This window comes from Zingiber officinale, chromosome 8A (genome assembly GCF_018446385.1).
Source record: "Zingiber officinale cultivar Zhangliang chromosome 8A, Zo_v1.1, whole genome shotgun sequence".
Lineage (NCBI taxonomy): Eukaryota > Viridiplantae > Streptophyta > Magnoliopsida > Zingiberales > Zingiberaceae > Zingiber > Zingiber officinale.
The window spans coordinates 130,723,844-130,750,978 of NC_056000.1; positions in this window are offsets into that span (position 1 = coordinate 130,723,844).

Consider the following 27,135-nt stretch of genomic DNA (forward strand, 5'->3'; position numbering starts at 1 on the left):
ATTAAAATAAAAGGGGAATAAAACGCTCAGCTGAGGATTCGAAACCACTACCTTGGACTCGGGCAAAAATGTAGTCAACCAAGTGTGCCGGCGGGCGGTGTTAATTAAGGAAAGAGTGAATAATACTTAAGCAGTAGTTAGATGATAAAAATCCTAGTTATAAGAAGAGAACCTAGGTTTTATCCCGTGACCTAAAATCCCTTCTCCCTCTCGAGCGCGCGACGGCTCTCGGGCGAAAGTCAACGCCGACATTAGGGCATTCACTCCGGTGGCCGGCGAGCACCCTCCTCCGCGTGTTCTTCACAGAACCGAGTTCCTCTCTGCAAGGTGACTGCGCGGGCACAAGAAGAGGCCGAAAGATTGCAAGTCTCCGAACCCTAGAATTCTTCTCCTTCGACAGTAAGTCCAAGAAAGAATTATAAGTACTACTCACCTGTGGTAGGAGTTGCTCCGAATTTGTTTGGGTGTTTCCTTGTATCTCTTGAATTTGAAGCATGTTGTACAGATTTTTTTTCTACTTGTGCTTCCTGCCGTGAGGTTGTTCTGTGTCATGTAGTGTTGTTCGGTTTTAATCTAGGGTTAGCTGTGAGTTTATGTCCCCTTTTCTTACTATGCGATGGGTACGAACAGCTTTACATAGTGACCATTGTAGCTTAGCTTTCCTTGTTAATTCCATGAACATGATCAGCTTTAAGTTTAGTATTTTAACCTTGGATTTCCATGAGTTCCGAATAGGAACAGCTTCTGTTCCTTTTAGCATGTAGTTTGTAGTTTTCCTTGTTGTACCATGTTATTTTTAGGTACTTTAGTTTAGTATGGCATGCAGATTTTATTAAGTTATAATGCAGAATTTTATTAAGTTAGCAAGTGCAGAATTTTGCTAGTATAAATGCATTCGGGTTTGCTGTGCATTTTGTTTTAGTTCTTTACAGTAGCAATTCTTTTCTCTTACAGTAGCAAATGTTATATGTGTTCATTTTCTTCTAATAGCTCTTTTAATTGAAGCATACAGTTAGCTTTCCTTGCTACTCAACGGGCAAGAACAGCTCTTTATTTAGTTAGAATGGGTTTAGCATTTTCCTTGCTACTCAAAAAGGCAAGAACAGTCTTTATCTAAAGTATGTAGTGTTAGTTTCTTGGTTTTCTTGATCATGAACGGTTTCCTTTGTTTTACTGTTTACAAGCATGGGAAATTCACGAGCAGTATTAGTTCTTAATTCAGTTTCTAGTTTCTTGTTTTGATACATATGCATATATGTGTTAGTTAGTTTTTAATAGCTCTTTAATCTAAAGCATATAGTTAGTTGTTTTTGCTATTTTAATAAGATGAATAGCCATGTATTTTAGTGGAATGACTATGTGCCCTATTAAACCTTTTGAGGATTATGGGTAACTACAAGTAAGAAAAAGACCAAGGTCTAGTTAGAAAAGATAACAAGAAATTTAAAATAAGAGGCTAGTACCCGACTTCCGAGGTTGTCGTTAAACAAATCCAGGTGACCAATTCCAAGGTCTTGGCCCTGGTAAGACCGAGGTCTTTACCCTCATAGGACTGGAGGCTCGCTACCTCAGTCTCTATTAGAGAGCACGCATAAGATGGTACTAAGCCTGGGCCCAAGAAAGAAAAGAAGAAAGTTAAATGTTAATTTAAAGTATAAGGCTAAAGTAAATGAAACAAGTATCACCTATGTTTAGAACTAGCCAAGATTAGCTCTTTTAATTCTAAGAATACCGTATTAGTTTTCATTTGCTTTTCTTATGAGTTTATTGAGCATGATTAGTTTTATTTTTAGCATGCAGATTTATGCTTGTATATCATGAGTATGCAGATTTATTCTTATATCATGAGTATGTAGATTATTTTAGTGCTTTGCTATAGATGAGCATGTGTAGCTTTCTTTTTAACATTTCAGTTTTAGCATCCTTTGCATCTTATGCACTTCGAGTTTTTGTGAGATAGTTTAGTACTTACTAAGTGTTTCGCTTATAGATTTATTTTCCTCCTACTGCAGATAAAGGTAAAGGGAAGCTATAGTCAGAAGGAAGGCGACAAGGAGATGTGTGGTGGATGTGTGATGCCTGGACTATGGAAGCCTTGGGACTAGAAAGAAGTTTCTTTTAGTTTTCTTTTCCTTTTGCTATGTTAGAAGTATTCGGGATGGTATATGTTATCTTGATGTTATTAGGATTTAGTAGATGAATTGTGATCTTGTGTGATGACTTCTACTATAGTTCTCTTTTGTTTTGGATTATTTACTGTGTGAGTTGTTTGATATATGTTCCAGCCACCTGTGGCTGTGTATACTGTGTCTGTATTGATGTTTATGGTCACCGGTACAGGGGAGACTTTGTCGAAATTTTTCGGTAGGGATTCCTCGTGGTTTCGATCACACCGGTTAAGTAGAGTTAATAGTTAAGTAACGGTCACCTTAGAGAGTAGTAGAGTAGTAAGAAGGGTGGTCGTTACAGTTGGTATCAGAGCGGGTCTCATTCTCCAGCATCACACACACATCTGCATCATCCTTGCCGTCTTCAAGTACGAAAGTATTTAAGTTCTTTCTTTATTGCTTTCCTTTATTATTATTTGCAGTATAGAGTAATTGTTTATAAGTGCTTAAGTCAGATAAGAGTTTTTGCTATTTTCTTTATTCATATACAAATATGTATGTTTAGAAAGGGTAAAGAAAATATCAAGTCTTCTTCTTTGCATAATTAGATGGCAAGAAGAGAACATGCTCGTACCGTTCGTACTGAGAACCAAGATCAGGAGAATGAAGAGCTTAGATCAACTGAGCCCAATCTCTCTGAAGTTGTTGCCCAACTCCAGAGACAAGTAGTAGAGCAGCAACAAGTGATTGCCAACTTGATGACCAATCAACAGCCAGTTCCTCCCACTTCCCCAACCATCAATGTGGAGACCCCAATGGTGACTGAAGTCCCATTAGCTGCCCTAGAAGTCGCCACAGCACCTAGGAGACAAGAAGCATACCTGATACAGTGGCTGAAGCTGAAGCCAGAAAGTTTCTCAGGCACGACTGAGCCCTAGGATGCTCAGGCTTGGTTCAAGACACTTGAGAGCACAATGGAGCTTCTTAACTGGCCAGAAGTCGAGAAGGTTAAATGTGCCTCTTTCTGCCTATCTGGAGATGCTTGTATGTGGTGGGAGTGAGTTAAGAGTAAGAGAGCAGTCAACCAGATGAGCTAGGTTGACTTCGAGATAGAGTTTTATGAAGAGTTCCTCCGCCAACGGATCACCAATAAACATTATGAGGAGTTTATAGAATTTAGACCAGGTGACCTACCAGTAGAAGAAGCGGTCAAAAGATTCAACAGGCTAGCTCGTCTTTGCCTAGAGTTAGTAAGTACAGAGAAAGAACGAGTCAGACTGATGCTCCGAAGGCTGAGACTAGAAATAACACTTAATGTGAGTAATGAAACTCACCGACCACAGATTGGTGAAGAGCTGGTCAGCAAGGTATTAGTGAGCACTATCTGAACAACATCAAGACACAACAAATGCAACACAAGTCAGTCAAGATCAAAGACAAGACAGTGGAGAAACAGGGACCCCAGTCAAGTAATCAGAACTGGAAGGACAAAGATAACAGGAAAGACCCAAGAAGGAAGACGTTCGGGTAGTCTGTGAATATCCGGAGGTATTCCCCAGAAGAGCTACTTGGACTACCTCCCAACAGAGAAGTGGAGTTTGAAATTGAATTGGTTCCTGACACCAGCCCAATTTCAAAAGCTCTGTACCAAATTTCTCTAGCAGAGCTAAAAGAGTTACAAGAACAATTTCAGGAGCTACTTGACAAGGGTTTCATCCGCCCTAGCCATTCACCCCGGGGAGCTCCAGAGTTGTTCATTAAGAAGAAAGACGGATCCATGCTAATGTGCATAGATTTTAGAGCACTGAGCAAAGTAGCAGTTAAGGACAAGTACCCTCAATCCAGAATAGATGATCTATATGATCAACTAAAAAGGGTAATAGTGTTCTCTAAAATAGACATGCGCTCTGGGTATCATCAGTTGGAAGTGAAAGAAAGTGATACACCCAGAACAGTTTCCAAGACCAGATCTGGACACTACAAATTTGTAGTCATGTCTTTTGGAGTAACTAATGCACCTGCAGTCTTCATGGACTTGATGAACAGGGTGTTCAGAGAATACCTTGACAAATTTGTCATCGTATTCATTGACGACATTCTAGTCTATTCAAGGACCCCAGAGGAACATGACACGCACTTGAGGATAGTATTGCAGACCCTTCAGCAAAAGCAGCTGTATGCTAAATTCTCAAAGTGTGAATTCTGGTTAGATCAGGTGGCGTTTCTAGGCCACATAATTTCTAAAGAAGGTATCTAAGTGGATCCAGCCAAAATAGAAGCGGTCAACAATTGGAGTAGACCCAAGAACGCCAGGGAGATCAGAAGCTTCCTCTGTTTAGCTGGATACTACAGAAAATTTGTGGAGAACTTTTCCAGGATAGCCTCTCCACTGACAATCCTGACCAGAAAGAACAAAAAGTTTGAGTGGTCAGACAAATATGAGCAGAGTTTCCAAGAGCTGAAGAAGAGACTGACCAGTGCTCCTATTCTGACTGTTTCAGAGAGTGACAGGAGTTTTGACATCTACAGTGATGCTTCCAAGATGGGCTTAGGAGCTGTACTCATGCAAGAAGGAAAAGTTATACCTTATGCTTCCAGACAACTCAAAGATTACGAGAAGAACTACCCCACTCATGATCTTGAGCTGGCAGCTGTGGTCTTTGCACTGAAACTCTGACGACACCACTTGTATGAAGTTCAGTGCAGAATCTTCACAGACCATCAGAGTCTTAAGTACTTCTTTACTCAGAAGGACTTAAACATGAGACAGCGCAGGTGGTTAGAGTTGGTCAAAGACTATGACTGTGAAATCCTCTACCACCCAGGCAAAGTTAACAAAGTGGCGGATGCACTGGATTTCACTAAGCCGGAAATCCAGTGCATCCCTGATGTCTTTGTCATCATTAACTCTGCCACTGTAGAAGGAGTTGTCAGATTTTGAAATGGAAATTATTTATGGGTAATTCTCTGCATTGACCTTAGAATCAATCCTGCTTGAGGATATACAGTGGAAGCAAAGTGAAGATCCAGATATCCAAAAGATCAAGCAAGGGGTACAAGAAGGAGAAAATTCAGAATTTCGAGTCTCAGACAGTGGAATTCTTTATCAAGGGAACCACCTTTGTGTCCCCAATGATGAAGAACTGAGAAAGAAGAATTTAGAAGAAGCTCATAGTACACCTTACTCCATGCATCCTGGTTCTACCAAGATGTACCAAGACGTGAAACACAGGTTCTGGTGGTCTGGACTCAAAAGAGATGTTGTTAAATATGTCAGTACCTATCTGACATGTCAGAGGGTCAAATCAGAACACCAGTGACCAGGAGGAGTTCTACAGCCTCTTCCTATACCAGAGTGGAAGTGGGAAGACATATCCATGGACTTTATAGCAGGTCTTCCAAGAACTACAAATGGATATGACGCTATATGGGTAGTAGTGGACAGATTGACCAAGTCTGCTCATTTTCTAGCCATCAAGGTGTCTCACTCTATAGAGCAGTTAGCATAACTATATGTTAAAGAGGTGATCAGACTTCACGGAGTTCCTAAATCTATTGTTTCTAATAGAGATGGGCATTTCACCTCTCACTTTTGGGAATGTGTTCAGACTGCATTAGGCACCAAACTCAAGTTCAGCACAGCTTTCCATCCTCAGACTGATGGACAGACAGAGCGAGTAAATCAGATTCTAGAAGATATGCTCAGAGCTTGTGCACTAGATTTCAAGAGAAGTTGGTGCAAGTATCTATGCTTAGCTGAGTTTGCCTACAACAATAGCTATCAGGCCACCATCAAGATGGCACCTTATGAGGCGTTGTATGGCAGGAAGTGCAGATCATCCATTTGCTGGCAAGAAGCAGGTGAAAGAAAAGAAATGGAAGTGGAACTGGGCATTTAGACAGAGTTGATAGATGAGACTACTCAGGCTATTCAGAAGATCAGACAGAGAATTGAGACCGCCCGGAGTAGACAAAAGAGTTATGCTGACACACGCCGTAGGCCACTTGAATTCCAAGTAGGGGATTCAGTCTTTCTCAAGGTTGCTCCGATGAAGGGAGTGATGAGATTTAGCAAGAAGGGAAAATTAAGTCCTCGTTATGTAGAACCTTACCTGATCACAGAAAGGATTGGGAAAGTAGCTTACAAGCTGGGCTTACCACAGGACATGTCAGCAATACATAATGTATTTCATGTCTCCATGCTAAAGAAGTGTCTCCATGACCCTAGTCAAGTGATTCAGCCTCAGACAGTGCAGATCCAAGAGGATCTTAGCTACGAGAGCAGACCTACACAGATAGTGGACAGAGCAGTCAAGAGACTAAGAAACAAAGAAGTGCCACTAGTGAAGGTCATCTGGCAGAATCAGAAGCACGAGGAAGTCACTGGGGAGCATGGACAGTATGAGGCAGAAATATCCAGAACTATTCTAAGTTAGAAGATGAACTTTTTATAAGGTATGGGGAATTGTAACAACCCAATTTTCCCCTATTCCGAGTTCTAAATGTCCTTAAAAATATTTGGAAATGCTTTTAAAATATTCTTGAGATTTTTAGAAATTTTTAGAGTATTTTTATGCAATTTTTGGAGGTCGTTTGGTATTTTTACTAAACGAAAGAAGTTTTGACAAAAAAACGTCCAAGCCGAGATTCGAACCGTGGACCTCAGACCTGAACCAAGCCTTAACCGAATCCAGCCAGCCAACTATTCTGCAAACATTTTGTGAATGAATATGGAACGAAATACATTTAAGTAGTAGTTAGGAACAGTTAAAATAAAAGGGGAATAAAACGCTCGGTTGAGGATTCGAAACCACTACCTTGGACTCGGGCGAAAACGTAGTCAACCAAGTGTGCCGGCGGGCGGTGTTAATTAAGGAAAGAGTGAATAATACTTAAGCAGCAGTTAGATGATAAAAACCCTAGTTATAAGAAGAGAACCTAGGTTTTATCTCGTGACCTAAAATCCCTTCTCCCTCTCGTGCGCGCGACGGTACTCAGGCGAAAATCAACGCCAACGTTAGGGAATTCACTCTGGCGGCCAGCGAGCACCCTCCTCCGCGGGTTCTTCACAGAACCTAGCTCCTCTCGGCAAGGTGACTGCGCGGGCACAAGAAGAGGCCGAAAGCTTGCAAGTCTCCGAACCCTAGAATTCTTCTCCTTCGACAGTAAGTCCAAGAAAGAATTATAAGTACTACTCACCTGTGGTAGGAGTTGCTCCGAATTTGTTTGGGTGTTTCCTTGTATCTCTTGAATTTGAAGCATGTTGTACAGATTTTTTTTCTACTTGTGCTTGCTGCCGTGAGGTTGTTCTGTGCCATGTAGTGTTGTTCGATTTTAATCTAGGGGTAGCTGTGAGTTTATGTCCCCTTTTCTATTGTTTAGCAGTGATCATTGGTATTTAAGGCTTGAAACAATGAAGTTTTGGTGCTTTCTGTGCTTGCTGCCGTGAACCTTAAAGAAAGGAGGAGAAGGATTGGTTTTATGGTCACTGAAATGGATGGTCATGGGTAGCATTTTGGTTTCTTTTGCTTGCTTACCGTGGTACTGAATAGGAGGATGCTTGGCTTTCGGTTTGTATTGCAGTGGCTTGAATAACCTATGTCTTAGGAGAAGTTTTGTAGATTCTAGTTTTGTTCGTGCTAAGATTTGGAATGAAAATAAGTTTTATATGGGATTTAAAACTCCAGAAGGTTTAAATTTTAGATTGTTAAGCATCCAGTTTCAGTTGTTAAAGTATTCAATTCCAATTAGTTTGATTTCGACAATTTAGCTAATTTCAGTTATAGTTTTCTTGATATGCGATGGGTACGAACAGCTGTACATAGTGACCATTCCATGAACATGATTAGCTTTAAGTTTAGTATTTTAACCTTGGATTTCCATGAGTTCCGAATAGGAACAGCTTTTGTTCCTTTTAGCATGTAGTTTGTAGTTTTCCTTGTTTTACCATTTTATTTTTAGGTACTTTAGTTTAGTATGGCATGCAGAATTTTATTAAGCTAACAAGTGCAGAATTTTGCTAGTATAAATGCATTCGGGTTTGCTGTGCATTTTGTTTTAGTTCTTTACAGTGGCAATTCTTTTCTCTTACAGTAGCAAATGTTATATGTGTTCATTTTCTTCTAATAGCTCTTTTAATTGAAGCATACAGTTAGCTTTCCTTGCTACTCAACGGGCAAGAACAGCCCTTTATTTAGTTAGAATGGGTTTAGCATTTTCCTTGCTACTCAAAAAGGCAAGAACAGTCTTTATCTAAAGTATGTAGTGTTAGTTTCTTGGTTTTCTTGATCATGAACAGTTTCCTTTGTTTTGCTGTTTACAAGCATGGGAAATTCACGAGCAGTATTAGTTCTTAATTCAGTTTCTAGTTTCTTGTTTTGATACATATGCATATATGTGTCAGTTAGCTTTTAATAGCTCTTTAATCTAAAGCATATAGTTAGTTGTTTTTGCTATTTTAATAAGATGAATAGCCATGTATTTTAGTGGAATGATTATGTGTCCTATTAAACCTTTTGAGGATTATGGGTAACTACAAGTAAGAAAAAGACCAAGGTCTAGTTAGAAAAGATAACAAGTAATTTAAAGTAAGAGGCTAGTACCCGACTTCCGAGGTTGTCGTTAAACAAATCCAGGTGACCAATTCCAAGGTCTTGGCCCTGGTAAGACCGAGGTCTTTACCCTCATAGGACTGGAGGCTCGCTACCTCAGTCTCTATTAGAGAGCGCGCATAAGATGGTACTAAGCCTGGGCCCAAGAAAGAAAAGAAGAAAGATAAATGTTAATTTAAAGTATAAGGCTAAAGTAAATGAAACAAGTATCACCTATGTTTAGAACTAGCCAAGATTAGCTCTTTTAATTCTAAGCATACCGTATTAGTTTTCATTTGCTTTCCTTATGAGTTTATTGAGCATGATTAGCCTTATTTTTAGCATGCAGATTTATGCTTGTATATCATGAGTATGCAGATTTATTCTTATATCATGAGTATGCAGATTATTTTAGTGCTTTGCTATAGATGAACATGTGTAGTTTTTCTTTTTAGCATTTCAGTTTTAGCATCCTTTGCATCTTATGCACTTCGAGTTTTTGTGAGATAGTTTAGTACTTACTAAGCGTTTCGCTTATAGATTTATTTTCCTCCTACTACAGATAAAGGTAAAGGGAAGCTATAGTCAGAAGGAAGGCGATAAGGAGATGTATGGTGGATGTGCGATGCCTGGACTATGGAAGCCTTGGGACTAGAAGGAAGTTTCTTTTAGTTTTCTTTTCCTTTTGCTATGTTAGAAGTATTCGGGATGGTATATGTTATCTTGATGTTATTAGGATTTAGTAGATGAATTGTGATCTTGTGTGATGACTTCTACTATAGTTCTCTTTTGTTTTGGATTATTTACTGCGTGAGTTGTTTGATATATGTTCCAGCCGCTTGTGGCTATGTATACTGTGTCTGTTTTGATGTTTATGGTCACCGGTACAGGGGAGACTCTGTCGAAATTTTTCGGTAGGGATTCCTCGTGGTTTCGATCATACCGGTTAAGTAGAGTTAATAGTTAAGTAACGGTCACCTTAGAGAGTAGTAGAGTAGTAAGAAGGGTGGTCGTTACATCACGCCTCCAAACTCTCACCCCAGTGCGAGTTATAAGTGAGCATGCTCTCACGACCAACGACCTCCCGGTCAGGCTCTCACGCTCAACTACTAGTCGGTTGGGTTATTCCCTAGTTAGTGGCTCGCCTCACTCGCCGCTCTGCCCGACACTCACCATACTCACCTCACTCATCTCTATGTCCGACACTCATCACACTTGCTTTACTCGTCACTCTGCCTGACACTCTCCATTCACGTTTTCCCTCACCGTTGTTGCTCGGTTGGCACTCACGACTCACTTGCCTCTCTGTCCGGCACTCACCATTTGCGTCTCAATTACCGCTATGCTCGGCACTCACCGCTCTTGCCTCCCTTGTCGCTTGCCCTTCATCTTTCAACTTGCTCGACATTGTTTTTAGCTGCTTGGTCGATACCCGTTTTACATCTTGCTTAGCACTCGCATAATCGCCCGATCACGATTTATTGACACTTGGTCGGCATTTTCTCGATCGTGCACTCAGCTTCGCCCGCTTGTTCTCATTCCGTCCGAACGACATTATCTCAGTTGCCTGGTCGGCATTTTCTCAGACGCATGCTCGACATCGGTCACCCGTTCTCATTATGTCCGAACGACATTATCTTTGTTGCCTGGTCGGCATTTTCTCTATCGTGCACTCGGCTTTGCCCGCTTGTTCTCATTGCTTCCGAACGGCATTATCTCAGATGCCTGGTCGACATTTTCTCAATCGCGCGCTCAACATCGCTCGCCCGTTCTCATTCTGTCCGAACGACATTATCTCAGTTATATGATAGGCATTTTCTCGATTGTGCACTCAGCTTTGCCCGCTTGTTCTCATTCCGTTCGAACGACATTATATCTGTGCCTGGTCGGCATTTTCTCAATCGCGCACTCGACGTCACTCGCCCGTTCTCATTTCGTCCGAATGGCATTATCTTTGTTGCCTGGTCGTCATTTTCTCGGTCGCGCGCTCCACATCGCTTGCCTGTTCCCATTCTGTCCGAACGACATTATCTCTGTTTCTCGGTCGACATTTTCTCGGTCGCGCGTTTGATACCGCTCACACATCGTCTTTTCGACCCGCTCAGCATTTTTCGATTGTCGGGTCCACATTATTTGATTGCCATGTCGGGATTTTTTGATTGCCAGGTCGCCATTATTCGGTTGCCCGGTCGCAATTTACTGTCGCTCGGTCGACATTTTCTCGATCACGCGTTTGATACCGCTCGCCCATCATCTTTCGACTCACTCGGCATTCTCCCTATGGCATGGTCGACAATCACCTCATTCATCGCTTACACCTCATTTCGTCACTCTGCCAGGTGCTTGACGTTCGTCGCTATTCATTTGATGTTATACGGCAAGCCCAGCGATCGGACTCTGCATTCAAGATGGATTTCACTTTTCGTTTGGCTGGGTCTAGTCAGTTGGACTTACGCCTCCTTCGACTAGACTTAAAGGGAGGCTTGTGATACCGATATATGGGAAGGACCCTAGTGGCAATAGGGGGAAGAAGGAGGCATTGAGGTCTTTTCACTATTTAGGGCTTAAAGGAAGGGGGAAGGTTCTATTGTAAGGGGCCTCTTCGTGGAATTTTCTCCGCCGCCACAGTGAAGAGGAGACCACCTCCATCGGCACTGAATCCCTCGTTGTCGGCGAGCCACCACCCTTCTCTTCTACTCTCCCACTCCTACGGCCGGCAGGCGCTTCCGGTCACCATCTCCTCTCCTCCTTCGACACCGACACCGCCTTCCCTTCTCCCTCTTCACGCCACCGTCGTCGTGGCTGCCGCTTTCTCCCCCGTCACCGAGCAGCACTACCGCCTCTTCACACCCTGGCCACCACACAGGCGCATGTGAGGACGCCGCTGCCTCTTCCTTTCTTTCCTCCAGGCTGACGCCATTGAGGTCGCCACAGCCATCGCGCTACTGCCCTCCTCACCGACACCTCCTTCTCCCCTCTCAACCCCAACGCCAGAGTCGTCACCTTCTTTCTTCTCCACGACGCTGCCGAAGAGCATCACCGCCATCCCAGGAGGCCTTTAATGTCACTTGTAGCGGCCTTTGCCTGAGTCCGCCAGCACACTACAGCCCACTGCCCTCCTCTTCCTCTCTTTCCGTTGCCGCCGTAGCTGTCGGAGCCGCTGCCAGCACTACAGTCCATCGCCATAGCCGTTATTCCCCCTTTTTCGCACGCCTCCTCCATTCTTTCTTAGTCGCCGCCACCCTTATCGCCGGCTAGGCATGCCATCGACTATCCCTTCTTTTTCCAGCGTCGTCACCCACTCCACAGCCCACGGCGAGTAGTTCTTAGTTGTCAGCGCCCCTGCCGGCACCTTAGATCCGTCGGTCCGATTCTCTGGCGCTTGATCCGCAATGTCATATGCCTCCGATGTCGATCGGGCCCCCGAGCCCTCGCTGTCATTATTGTCTAACCAGACTTGTGTGATGTTTTTATGTTCCGGCCTTCGTGCCACCATTGTATCTCGGCCTGTGTACCAATCTCATATCCTGGCCTACATGTCGATCTCATATTCCGGCCTGCGTGCTGCTAGTACCTCTCGGCCTACGTGTTGCTATTATCTCCTGACTCGCAGCTCGTCTTCCAGCTCTGTGTCGCGTCCTGCTCCGCTTCGTCGGATCCAGCCCTTCATCCGGCTCAGAGTCATCTATTCTCTCTTCCGGGTCACAACAATTCGAGCAGCGTCCCATCCAAGGGCACCCCCTAGGCCAGGGTACGTTACCGTACACACTCTCCATTCATTTGATTATTCTAGTATTAGTCTGTTACTTATATATTCGTTGGATTTGTCTCGAGCCTCGAGGTACCAGAGACCGGGGCAATCCGGTCACTGGCTGCAGATAGCGTTGACTAGAGGACTTCTGAAGACTTGGTCAACATAGAAGTCATCTCAGCATACCCCCCTCCAGGACATCGTGACTCGGTTAACATTCCATCCACCTCATCCGGTGGTCCGTCTGACTCAGATTCTGGACAGGATCGACTAGAAATACCAAAATTACCCTAAATATCATAAAAAATAAAAAAATAAAAAATACTAAAAATAGTAAAAAATGTTCAGAGGCTCTAATGGGGGCCTAAATATTACTTTTTTTTGCCATAAACTTGGAGGTTACTGTTAGGACCAAAAGAATTAAGATATCTTCATAATAGTATGATATTGTCCAGTTTGGGCATAAGCCCTCATAGTTTTATTTTCGAGCCCAGATATTGTCCACTTTGTTTTCTATCCATTTGATGTCAAGATGTCAGGTCCTTTTGAGTCGGACACAGGAGCCCTCACTTCGTTTGTTTAAGGTCAATATTTGGCGGTTAGACCTACCTCCATCTATATCCGTGGAGCCGGCACTAGGGACCACTAAGATAGTGGATCTACCTACTAATTATATTTTTGGGCTCTACCCAAAAAACTTTATACCAATAAAGATATTTTTCTCTTTTAAACCCATGATCTTTTTCATGTGTTTCTAATGTGGAACTTTTTTAGTAATCTTGCAACCCCAACCATTACAGGTTCCCTAGTAATAAATATAAATCTCAGAATTTGACCACTAAAAGAGTATGATTTTAAGTTTTGAGTTAAAAATTATAACGTTTTAATTTAAAAGATGATATTGAATTGCTCCTACATTAATTGAGCAAGTTGGATGATGGAAGTTGAAATATGAATAAGGTTATAAAAGTGTTCAAGATTCGAGAGCATGCAGCCTTAATTTGAAGAAGACGAAGAAGAAGAAGAGATCACGCCACTCAAAGTAGGTATAAATGCATTTCATTTCAAGATATATATTCAGAGATGAATCTGTAGAGTTACAAGTATCTTTGACCACCCTTAAATACCAATGTTCCTTTAACATCCATCAAAATTCTTTAGTAGCTTTTGAGTTTGGTTTTGATTTTGAGTTGACGACTCCACATACCAACTAAAGATGAAGTCTTTGACTCTTCAAATTCTATGCTAACAGTTACAGCAAGTGCGAAAAGAACAAAACCCTACAGTACAAGGAAAAAAACAGAAACCTTTTTGAGCAGTTCAAAATTATTCGCCAATAATTAACATTGTGCAATTGAATGAACAAATCAACGTAAAGAAAGGCAATGAACATTCAAGCATGGAGAGTTCATGATATTGCAGGTGGAAAGGCAATGAACATGACCTGGACTAGCATCATCCACCGTATTCACCTTGTACTGGTAATCAATGATAAGAATAATAAATATTCGATATTGAAAGGTGAGGAGAGGAAGAGATTGACCAAATCTAAAGGAAAACAAGTTTGATTAGGTTTAGGGGTTTCTGGATTGGTGATGTTGGGCAGATGAGAAGAGGGGAATTGAGAAGAAGGTAAAATGAGAATATGAAAAAAAACAAAGAGGAAATTTGTCGTTGAAAACAAAAAACCTTCCAAGAAAAAAAAAATTAACAGAAATCAAAATTAACAAAATAGGATACTAATATAAATAAACTCTAACACATAAATACTAAAAATAACAAAATTATCTTAAATATCATAAAAATTACTAAAAATAATAAAAAAATGTTCAGAAGCTCTAACGAGAGCCTAAATATTTTTTTTTTACCATAAACTGGAGGTTACTGTTATGACCAAAAGAATTAAGATATCTTCATAATAGTATGATATTGTCCACTTTGTTTTCTATCCATTTGATGTCAAGATGTCAGGTCCTCTTAAGCCGGACACGGGAGCTCTCACTTCCTTTGTTTAAGGTCAATATTTGTCGGTTAGACCTACCTGCCTCTATATCAGTAGGGTCGGCACTAGGGGGCACTAAAGTAGTGGATCTACCTAATAATTGTATATTTGGGCTCTAGCCAAAAGGCCTCATACCAATGGAGATATTTTCCTCTTTTAAACCCATGATCTTTTCCATATGTTTCCAATATGGAACTTTTTTTGTAATCTTACAAACCCAACAGTTATAGGTTCCCTAGTAATAAATGTAATTCACTAAATTTGACCGCTAACATAGCCTGATTTTAAGTTCTGAGTTAAAAGTTATGACCCTTTGAAATTTAAGAGATCATATTGAATTGCTCCTACATTAATTGAGCAAGTTGGATGATGGAAGTTGAAATATGAATAAGGTTATAAAAGTGTTCAAGATTATTTGATAATACAATGAAGTCAAGTCAAGTTTAAAATGAATTAAGTCATTGAAATAATTTTTCAAACTTGAAGCTTATTTTATTTAGATATTATCAAACTCTCAAATCAAAATTATTTGATTATTTCAAATTTTTTACATTTTTAAATTTGTTTGGTTGTTTAGTAAGTTTGATATTATAAATTTATTTATTTATTTTAAGAGTTTTATTTAATCTATTTATAGGTTTGATAAAAATTTATTGATAAATATAGTTTACAAACTTTATTTATTGATATTGTTCATGAATATTATTCACAACTAGCTCACGATCTTTATTCATGAATATTAATGGGCAAAACACAATATGATGCGGCGATAAAGGGGCTTAACAAGCATGGGTCAAGGGCGGAGATAGCAGCTAACGTGGAAGTCAAAAAGTCAGGGAACCAATGAGCTCACCTAAAGGAGACTGAGCGGAGGTTGATTTCAACCGTCGATCGGGCTTGAAGGGTTTGATCGGCCACAAAGCTCAACGGAGTGGATCACTCGTCCGGATGGGATCAGTATACCTAGAACATCATGTGCTCACAACTGACCGAGCGAGTGCCAGGCCGACCGGAGCTCATGTCTAGTCGGGCCATAAATAATCTGTCGAACTAAGTCACTACGATGAAAAGCAGCTAAGGTCGACCGGGTGGGGAGTCCCGACCGAGCGGCTACCTCGCTCGGCCAAACAGTGGGACCCCTCCCATATCTCTTAATATCCAAATGGTAGATAATGTCATTGATAACAGGGCATGGTCAATGTTGGTGCGGGAAGCATCCGACGATCGAACTCGTGTTTTGATAATGGCATAGGATTCAAAGTTAAGGTGTTTTGTAATCTAACAAGTCTGCTTGAGGATTTCAGGAAAATCCTAACTGCAGTTAGGCAAAGGTGAAAACCCTAGGGGGTGGTAACCCTAGGTCATAGGGGGTGGTAACCCTATGCGGAAAGTCTTGGCAGGTCGATGGCTTCAGGCAAAAGTCCTAGGGGGTGGTAACCCTAGGTGGAAAGTCCTGGTGTCGCGAACCAGGTGAAAGACTGGACTAGCCGGGAAGCGGATGTCCAGCAGAAAGTCCGGAAGCGTCGAGTGCTGAGCAAAAGTCCAGTCGATCTGGAGGATCGACTGGCAACAGGTAAATCTCCTTAGTGGAGTAGGTGAGGACGCGTTCCCCGTAGAGGGAACAATAGGCATCGGGTCGACCTAGGGCTTCCGGTCGGAAATCCGAAGTCAGACCCGGATAGTCTGGAGACTGTCATAACAATTCTTATCATATTCATTCTGTTATTTATGCTAACTTTGTGTTGCAGGATATTGTTTGGGACTAACACATCTTGCAGGTACAAAGAAATGAGGTTTTTCCTCGGATGAACAGTATCCGAGGCGCCTCCATGGAGCTTGGAGGCGCCTCGGGTGCAAAAGCTGACCTAGCTGCGAAAGTTCATTGAAGGCGCCTTCATGGGAGTATAAGGCGCCTTGGAAGGCGCCTTGAGCAGGTTATAAGGCGCCTTAAAGGGATGAAGTTCGACCAGATCAGATTTGATCCACACGGAAGACTCGGCAGCATGGAGGAGCCTTGAACAGCCTTCAAGGCGCCTTGAACACCCTTTATAAGGGGGTTTCGACCAGCACTTCAGAACATCAAGTTTCAAGTGATTCCAGTGCTACGTGCTGCTCCAAACAACGTTTCGAAGTGCTGCTACTTGTGCCCGACGACCAGGAGCTCCGGATCTTCATTTCTTTGTCGTCGGTATAATTAATTATTGTCGTTTATTGTACTTCAACTTGTAATTCTTATCGAGCTTATAGTTGTTGCCCACCGGAAGTGATCAAGGATCGCGGGCCTTCGAGTAGAAGTCGTCTTAGGCTCCGAACGAAGTAAATCCTCCGTGTTCTTCTGTCTGTGTTTGTCTTTTCTATTTCCGCTGCATTTACTCGTACGTTTTAAATCGAACGATTCCGATAATTCAAACAATTTAGCCGCGAGCGCTATTCACCCCCCCCCCTCTAGCGCGTTTCGATCCAACAATTGGTATCAGAGCGGGGTTGTTTTGAATTGGTGCAACCACCATTCAAAATATTTTTTTTGTGGTATTTTGTTTATTTTTTTTCGGAGTCAAAATTAGAATTAGCTCGATAGCTAAATTCTAATTATTTTTATCGAATCGGTTTTGCTCGAAGTTGGTATAATACCACTCAAGCTCGTCATTTCTTTTCCTTTCTCCCGCACTACTAATCCAAGACTTAGTCTTGGAACAGAATTCGTGTATTCTTTTGTCGTGCAGTATTACAAATGGCCCAACAAGAGGGTTTTAGTACCGTCCGTCCCCCGCTCTTCACCGGAGAAGATTTCGGATACTGGAAGGGACGGATGGAGACACTTATGAAAACCCAGTTCGAAACATGGATGATCGTCAAGACTGGACTACAACTACTAACTGACAGAGACGGCAAGACTACATCCTACGAAGACTGGGAACCAGCTTTAATCAAGAAGGTGGAAGCTGAGGCCAGAGCTACTTGCATTCTCCAGTGCATTCTTACCAAGGAGGAGCTCAACAGAGTCGGTCCCTTTTCAACCGCAAAGGAACTCTGGGAGAAGCTGATCAAACTCCACTAGGGCACCGCCGACACAAAAGTAAGTAAAAGAGATTTATTATTTAATAAATTGTATAATTTAAAAATACAGGAAGGTGAGACGGCGAGCCAGCTTCACGCGCTCATCCGGGACATTCTCAACTCTCTTCATGTAATTGGACAGAGAGTCAAAAATCGGGACGTCATAAGGTACGCATTAAATTCGTTTCCAAGGAGTACATTGTGGGCATCAATGGTAGATGCCTACAAGGTCTCCAAAGATTTATCTTCTTTAAAGTTAGACGAGTTATTTTCTGAATTTGAACTTCATGAACAAACTAATGCACAGCCAACCGAGAAGGGTATTGCCTTGGTTGCAGGTACTAGTCGAACACGTGAACCAAGATCCAGACGAAAAATTGAACCAGAATCAGAAGATGAACCCGACTCAGAAGATTCAGAAGATGAACTAACCAGCGAACTAGTGAATCTCGTGAATAAGCTCTACAAGAAAAAGAAGGGTTTCAACAAGAAAGATCTGAAAAAGGCAGTTCAATCCAAGGAGGCCCAACCAAGCTCGAAAGTGAAGTTTGAAGTCACCTGCTACGGGTGCAACCAGAAAGGACATATCAAAGCCAACTGCCCCAACCAAAAGGAAACCAAAAAGCAAAGAAGAAAGAAGGCCCTAAAGGCAACGTGGGGCGAATCTTCCTCTAGGGGTGTCAATTCGGGTGGGTCGGGTCGGGTTGGGTCGGGTTGAGTTTTTTTTTTTTTTTTAACCCAACCCGAACCCGACCCGAACCCGAGTTCAACCCAAAACACCTAAACCCGAACCCGAACCCGACCAACCCGATCAACCCGAACCCAACCCATATAACCCGAAAATTCGATTCAAAACGATTTTTTTGGGCTATTTTTCCTATAATTCTTCACTTTTATCTCAATACTCCATCATTATCATACAAATATACATAAAAATATCTAAAATTTTAAAATAAAATTTGATTTAACCCCCAAAAAACTCACAAAACCTTATATTTAAGTCAACCCGGGTCAACCCGAACCCGACCCGACCCAACCCGAAAATTTTTTACTCTCCAACCCTCCAACCCGAACCCGACCCGAACCCGAAAATGCCCAACCCGAACCTAATTTTTTTCGGGTCGACTCGGGTTGGGTCGTCGGGTCGGGTTCATTTTTGACACCCCTATCTTCCTCGGAGGACGACGACGACGAACTCAATCAGACGAGTTTACTCGCACTAATGACCCGGGACCAGATCATCGAGAGTGAGAGCGAGTCTGAGGCCGACTCCGAGCAGAGCCACGGATCCGCATCCGTTTCTGAAGGGCCAGACTCCACTGTAAGTATTCCAAGGCTCAATAATTTAGTTAATTACTTATTACGTAAGTTAGCTAAATCAAACATTAGGATTAAATCACTTCTAAAGGAAGTAGCTGTCCTCAAAAAGGTGACTAACACTAATTTCTTACCTGATCAAGTTCAGCCTGGAAATTCGACTCAAGTTCAAAAACTTGAGGAAGAAAATTCTAGGTTGAAAAATCAGGTAAAAGATTTAAAAAATACCTTGGAACGGTTTTCTCTGGGCTCCAAGAATCTGGACCTAATTCTTGGGACACAAAGAGCCGTCTACAATAGAACTGGGCTAGGATATAAGAGTAAAAAGAAATATAAATCTTATTTATCCCTAATAAACAAACAAAATAGTAAATTAGTCCAAGCATGGGTCCCCAAATCCAAGTTGATCAATCAAGTTGGACTTGGCCAATACTGGGTTCCGAAGGATCAAATACACTACCTCGATAGACCATATCGAGGTCATGATCCAGGGGGAGCTAAAAGAAAAATGATCTTAAAAGTTTAAAATTCAAAATTCAAAATCAATTTAAAATTAAAAATTAAAAATCAAATTAAAAATTCGAAATTAAATTATAAATTCAAAATTCAAAATCAAATTAAATTAAAAATTTGAAATTAAATTATAAATTCAAAATTCAAAATCAAATTAAAAATTCGAAATTAAATTATAAATTCAAAATTTAAAAATCAAAATCAAAGATAGATGGAGGATCCAGACTAGCTGGCACCCCCAACTGAACTATCCGATAGGGTAACTGAACCTAATCTACCCGAAATGGGTAAAATAAGAGTAGATTACCCGGCAGGGTAATTAAGGTTAAATTAAAAAAGGCTAGGTTTAACTTGACCCACAGTACTGGTGAAGTTTTTGGATGATAGTACGTTAGGGAAGCTTGGACATCGCATGTCTAGGAAGATATGGCTTCGACCTGGTGCATTTGGCCAAGTGGAACTGACCGAAGCTACCCTTAAATGGATCATAACTAGTTAGACCAAGGATTAGTATTAAGTTCAATGGGTAGGACTATTTGGGAAACCTCGAAGGCATGGTTACTTTAATGAGCTCCTTGTGACTCACCATAGCCCAGAAGTTTATCCAAAGAATGCTTACTTGTTGAACCCATAGTTAAATCTGAATCTAACACAAAGTTAAACCAGACCCTTAAATTTAACAATAAATCATCCCACAACAATTATAGGATTCTCTGATTGAAAACTTCGATCGGATGAGATGATTAAGAAATTAAATTATGAAAATTGACTTGAAGTTAAAACAAGTTAATTAACAATTAAATTGAATTATTTTTAAAAAAAACTTTAATTCCAAAATTGTTTTAAAAACTTTAAATTTCAAAATTATTTTAAAAACTTAAATTTCAAAATTATTTTAAAAACTTAAATTTCAAAATTGTTTTAAAAACTTTAAATTCAAAATTGTTTTAAAAAACTTAAATTTCAAAATTGTTTAAAAAACTTTAATTTCAAAATTATTTTAAAAACTTTAATTTCAAAATTGTTTTAAAAACTTTAATTTCAAAATTGTTTTAAAAACTTTAATTTCAAAATTATTTTAAAAACTTAAATTTCAAAATTGTTTTAAAAACTTTAATTTCAAAATTGTTTTAAAAACTTAAATTTCAAAATTATTTTAAAAACTTTAATTTCAAAATTGTTTTAAAAACCTTAATTTCAAAATTATTTTAAAAACTTAAATTTCAAAATTGTTTTAAAAACTTTAATTTCGAAATTATTTTAAAAACTTAAATTTCAAAATTATTTTAAAAACTTTAATTTCAAAATTGTTTTAAAAACTTTAATTTCAAAATTGTTTTAAAAACTTTAAATTCAAAATTATTTTAAAAACTTAAATTTCAAAATTATTTTAAAAACTTTAAATTTCAAAATTGTTTTAAAAAACCTTAATTTCAAAATTATTTTAAAAACTTTAATTTCAAAATTGTTTTAAAAACTTAAATTTCAAAACTGTTTTAAAAACCTTAATTTCAAAATTATTTTAAAAAACTTAAATTTCAAAATTGTTTTAAAAACTTTAATTTCAAAATTGTTTTAAAAACTTTAATTTCAAAATTATTTTAAAAACTTAAATTTCAAAATTGTTTTAAAAACATCCTTGTTGAAATTTAATCATTCAAAAAAATAATAATAATTTGGACACGTAGCACATGAAGGCGCCTCCATCAAGGAGGAGGCGCCCTCAAGCAGCGGCGGGAAATTTCCCGCCGCCCACTCCCGCCGCCCACTGAAGGCGCCTTAAGGAACCCCTTAAGGCGCCTCCAAAGGCGCCCTAACGATTCTTTAAGGTGCCTTCAGCCCTTCTGTTTGCCACGAACAGAAGCGTTTTGCCTCTATTCATCCGTGTTCTGCCGCAAGTCGACTTCCTGCGATCCTTCCCAACCAAGGCGCCTTCTACCCAATTCCTTCCCTTTCATTCCTAACTATGCCTCCTAGGTATAATTTAAACCCTCTTCAATCATTTATTTCCTACATTCTTTACTAGTTTTGCAATATTTCTTATATAATGTCGAAAATAGGAAGCGTCGTATTGTGGATACCACACCAGCTAGAGCTCCTTCCACGGACCCGAGATTCCCCTCGGAACAGCATAGGATTGATTTCTCTAGGTTTACCTTTGAGTCAATTAAACCTAGATATATTGGTCGGGAATTTTTGTCCCAACACTGTCAACCCACTATTCAGATGATAAATCACTATCAGCTAGATAAATTGGTTGACTGTACCACTACAGTCAACCAAGATCTGTGTGCCCAGTTCTATCACAACCTTGAAAAGGTTGATGATAAAACATACTCCACCAGAGTTGGTGGTACTGATCTTCAGTTTACACCCTCCCTACTTCGCACCAGCCTAGAGCTTAGAGAGTCCGAATGTACATTCTTATGTTACCCGAGTAGGACTCTACCCTTTGGTGATCCCTATTCACACGTTACATTAGACGACATCTACATGCATTTCTTTGGTGAGGAGAGACCCTTGGGACTGACCGAGTTCAGATCCACTCTTCTTCGAGTTCAGGATTATGCTATATACAGAGTCCTGACAGCTTGTATACTACCCTTATCATCTCGAGACGTCTCGAAGATGCTACCGTCCCACTCGTTCTTTTTGTATGCCCTCACCCAGCGCCTTGACATAGACATAGCCCTCCATATGTTTCATAACATTATTCTTGCATCCAGCACAGTTACATCTGGAGTGGTTCATATGCCTTATTGTCATATCCTGACCCAGATATTCTCCAGCTCTAGGATAGACATCACTAGAGGGGTACTCATCTCACAAACACCTAGGTTTACCTTGATTGTGTTTGAAAGACATAGAACGACGTGAGATGCATAGGGTTCAGCATGGACTCAAGAATGCTTATATCTGTGCATCGATATGAGTCTGGGCGTTAAACACGCAATATACATCAATCAAGTCAAGTCTTCCAGCTCTAGTCAAATCTAACTGGACCAAATTGACTTGACTTGACTAACCATGTGAAAGCTATTGCCCTATAGGCAGTCCGCAAGTAGCTAAAGGTTAGACAGTTGGTAAAAGACACTGAGTTTTCTGATTAAGCATGTTTTGATCTTTAGGGCTCTGATACCTCTTAAAAATCAATCTATTAAACTTGACTCATGCTTGGATTTAAGGACCAACTGACTTATTAAAATCAAATTTTAGATACTTTGCTCCTTCCTTGTCCTAAAATTTAAATATTGTTTAAACTTAAGCTAAGATCGTAAAATTCAATACTTGTAAAAAAGGTAAGCTAAGTTCCAATCTTAATTTTCAAAACTTTATTGAACTTAGCTAACTTTTTAAATTAGTGCACAGTCTCCAAACAGTTCTATAATGCTAACTAAATTTCCAAAGAGCTAACATCATATTTTCACTTAGCTAAAAATAAGAAGGGATTGATAAGTGGTCTCAAAATCTAGCTATTTTTAAAATGACTACTCTTGATTATTTTTGATATATGGCAAAGGGGGAGAGTATTGTAAATGTAAAATTCAAACTTAAAATAATATAAAAGGGGGAGCAACAGTTAAGGGGGAGCAACAGTTAAGGGGGAGCATATAGCTGGCACTAAAACTTTAATTAGCAAATTTACTTTGTTAAATGTGTTTATCTATTCTTAACAAATTTGCCTGTGTTAAAAGTATTTATCTATTCATCTGTTTACTTAACTTTGAATTTGAGTTGCCATAATCAAAAAGGGGGAGATTGTTGGTGCGGGAAGCATCCGACGATCGAACTCATGTTTTGATAATGGCATAGGATTCAAAGTTAAGGCGTTTTGTAATCTAACAAGTCTGCTTGAGGATTTCAGGAAAGTCCTAACTGCGGTTAGGCAAAGGAGAAAACCCTAGGGGGTGGTAACCCTATGCGGAAAGTCTTGGCAGGTCGATGGCTTCAGGCAAAAGTTCTAGGGGGTGGTAACCCTAGGTGGAAAGTCCTGGTGTCGCGAACCAGGTGAAAGACTGGACTAGCCGGGAAGCGGATGTCCAGCAGAAAGTCCGGAAGCGTCGAGTGCTGAGCAAAAGTCCAGTCGATCTGGAGGATCGACTAGCAACAAGTAAATCTCCTGAGTGGAGTAAGTGAGGACGCGTTCCCTGTAGAGGGAACAGTAGGCGTTGGGTCGACCTAGGGCTTCCGGTCGGAAATTCGAAGTCAGACCCGGACAGTCCGGAGACTATCATAACAATTCTTATCATATTCATTCTGTTCTTTATGCTAACTTTGTGTTGCAGGATATTGTTTGGGACTAACACATCTTGCAGGTACAAAGAAATGAGGTTTTTCCTGGATGAACAGTATCCGAGGCACCTCTATGGAGCTTGGAGGCGCCTCGGGTGCAAAAGCTGACCTGGCTGCGAAAGTTCATTGAAGGCGCCTTCATGGGAGTATAAGGCGCCTTGGAAGGCGCCTTGAGCAGGTTATAAGGCGCCTTAAAGGGATGAAGTTCGACCAGATCAGATTTGATCCACGCGGAAGACTCGGCAGCATGGAGGCGCCTTGAACAACCTTCAGGGCGCCTTGAACACCCTTTATAAGGGGGTTTTGACCAGCACTTCAGAACATCAAGTTTCAAGTGATTCCAGTGCTACGTGCTGCTCCAAACAACGTTTCGAAGTGCTGCTACTTGTGCCCGACGACCAGGAGCTCCGGATCTTCATTTCTTTATCGTCGGTATAATTAATTATTGTCGTTTATTGTACTTCAACTTGTAATTCTTATCGAGCTTATAGTTATTGCCCACCGGAAGTGATCAAGGATCGCGGGCCTTCGAGTAGGAGTCGCCTTAGGCTCCGAACGAAGTAAATCCTCCGTGTTCTTCTGTCTGTGTTTGTCTTTTCTATTTCCGCTGCATTTACTCATACATTTTAAATCGAACGATTCCGATAATTCAAACAATTTAGCCGCGAGCGCTATTCACCCCCCCCCCTCTAGCGCGTTTCGATCCAACAGTCAACAGGTGAATCATATGACGAAAGCTTCTACTATCTTATTAGGGATTTGCATGTTCTATTAAGGTATGTATCAAAGACACTTTTTTGACATGCCCTTTTATAGGACGGTTGGAAAAACATACCCACGCCCTGAGGAGCGTGCACATTGCCTACTATAACAGGGCTCCATGCACCGACGGAGGTATGTGTTATTCATTATTTATGTTAGGGGCAAAATATGCTAGAGGGGGGAGTGAATAGCTCATCGCGCTCGGTGATGTGCTTCTTCGATGATGTGCAGCGGAATAAATAATAAGCAACACACTCACAACGCTAACACTAAGGATTTACTTGGTATCCATCTCAAGAAGAGGTGACTAATCCAAGTATCCATACACCATACGCTCCCCACAAGTAAAACACACCTTCTCGGTCACAGCCGGATGTGGAGAAGCCTCGTATAAATCCACACAACAAAATACAACACACAAGAAAAATACAAGAATACAAATGAGAACTCTTTCTTCTTGCTTACTTGTTGCTTGTTGTTACCTCTTGAACCTTGGAAGTGCACCAGCACTTGTCTCCAAGAGTCTCCAAGAACCGGCTGTGAGCAGTGGAGAATTTGCATGAATCATCGTTGAGATCGCACTGTAGTCGCTGGAGTGGAATCGCAAAGAAGACGCTCGCCAGCGGCTATAACCTGTGCAACAGTCGGATCCCAATCAATTGAATGGCTCTCAATCGATTGGGGAGACTTTGAATCAATCGACTGATCGATTTAGAGTGCCTCTGTGCTCTCTGGAAAAACCTAAATCGATTGCCCGATTGATTCAGCCTCTATCACGTGATTTCCAACTTCCCAATCGATCGGCTGATCGATTGGAGGTTTCAATCGATCAACTGATCGATTTAGAAGCTCACTGTTCACTTAAAAACTCTCACAATTGATTGACCAATTGATTAGGGAAGTTTTGATTGATTACCCAATCGATAAAGAAGGTTTCTGCATAAAATCGCGTCAACCAATCGATTGGATGATCGATTGAACCCCCCCCCAATCAATTGGTTAATCAATTGGTAAGCAGAAAAATGTGTAGAGATTGAAATGAGCTTCGTTTTGCATCTGACATCACCTCATTCCGATATCCAAATCAAAAGTTATGGCCTTCGGAATTTTACTACGTCCGAACTTCCTAGTTCCATGCCAACTCCTTATTGGACTTACGACCGCTAAGTGTTCGGTCAACTTTTGACTCATCTGGACTTTCTCTTTGCCAACTTCTTGTTGGACTTCTGATCATCAAGTGTGGTCCTCCTTGATCCACTTAGATTTATCGTCTCGTGCCAAGTGTCCGGTCCTCCATGACCTACTTGGACTTCCTTCCACCAGATGTCTGGTCACCCTTGACCCATATGGATTTCCTTGTGCCAAGTATCCAGTCAATCATTTAACCTACTTATACTTCTCAATACTAGGTGTCCGTTCACCTTGATCCACCTAGATTTCCACGTGACTGGCTTCACTCACCAGGTCTTTTCATCTGCCTAACTTCACTCACTAGGACTTCCTATCTGCCTTGCTTCACTCACCAGGACTTTCACCTAGCTTCACTCAGTAGGATTTTCACCTAGCTTCACTTACCAAGATTTTTCCACTGCCCGGCTTCACTCACCGGGACTTTCATTTGTTTGTCTTCACTCACCAGGACTTTCACCTAGCTTCACCCACTAGGATTTTCCAACTATCTAGCTTCACTCACTAGGTCTTTCACCAGGCTTCACTCACCAAGATTTTCCAACTGCCTAACCTCCAGTTAGGACTTTCCCAATCAAGTATCAAGTCAATACTTTGACATACTTGACTCTTCTTCATATCTAATTGGTCAACCTTGACTAGAGGGGAATTGTATCAAGAATCTCCCCAAATGGATGATTACATCTGCAATCTTCATGTATTATTAAACATCAAAACCCAAACATCAAGACTCAAGCTTGAGCCAACTCAAGCTTAGTCAACCAAATCAACCTTGACCAAAAGGATATTGCACCAACAATCTTCCCATTTTTTATGTTTAACAATACCTTTAAGTTAAGTTAATCTCATAGCCTCAACTTCCTTTCATGCAAAAGTATGAATGAGAGTTTCCTTCATTCTCCCCCTTTCCTAGAGGGTAAACTCCCTCTTTAGGTAATGAAGGCCTAACTTAAACCATACATTCTCCCCCTATTGGCATACATCAAAAAGAACTCTCCCCCTAAAGAGTTACTCATCGTTGTTCATAACTTCACTAGTTGTTCACAACACCACAATGAAGGTCTCAAACCCTTCATTATCTCCAATGCTCACCCTTGAGCATTAACCAATCCAACAATGAAGGTCACATACCCTTCATTATCTTTAATGCCCACCTTGAGCATTAAATCTCTTTACAAACACAATGAAGGTCCTATATCCTTCATTGTATCCAATGTTCATCCTTGAGCTTTTTTCAAGAGAAGGATATACCACCTTCCATGGTTTCGGAAAATAATTTCCATGTCCTTAGCGAGTGACTCCCCCTAAGGACATGCTCGTAACTTCTGTCATTACACTAACAATGATTTGGAATCCCTAAATCTTTAGAAACCCCAAATTTAGAAATTTTGAGGTTCAAAGCTTCAATATTGAAACCAAACCTCAACTTAAACTTTTGCTTAGTCTCCCTTAACCAATCCATTCATGTTTTCATTATGAAAACTCCCTCTAAATATATACAAATGTGTGTCAAGGGGGTTAGGAATGGTTATCTAGACTAAAAATGGTTTAAAA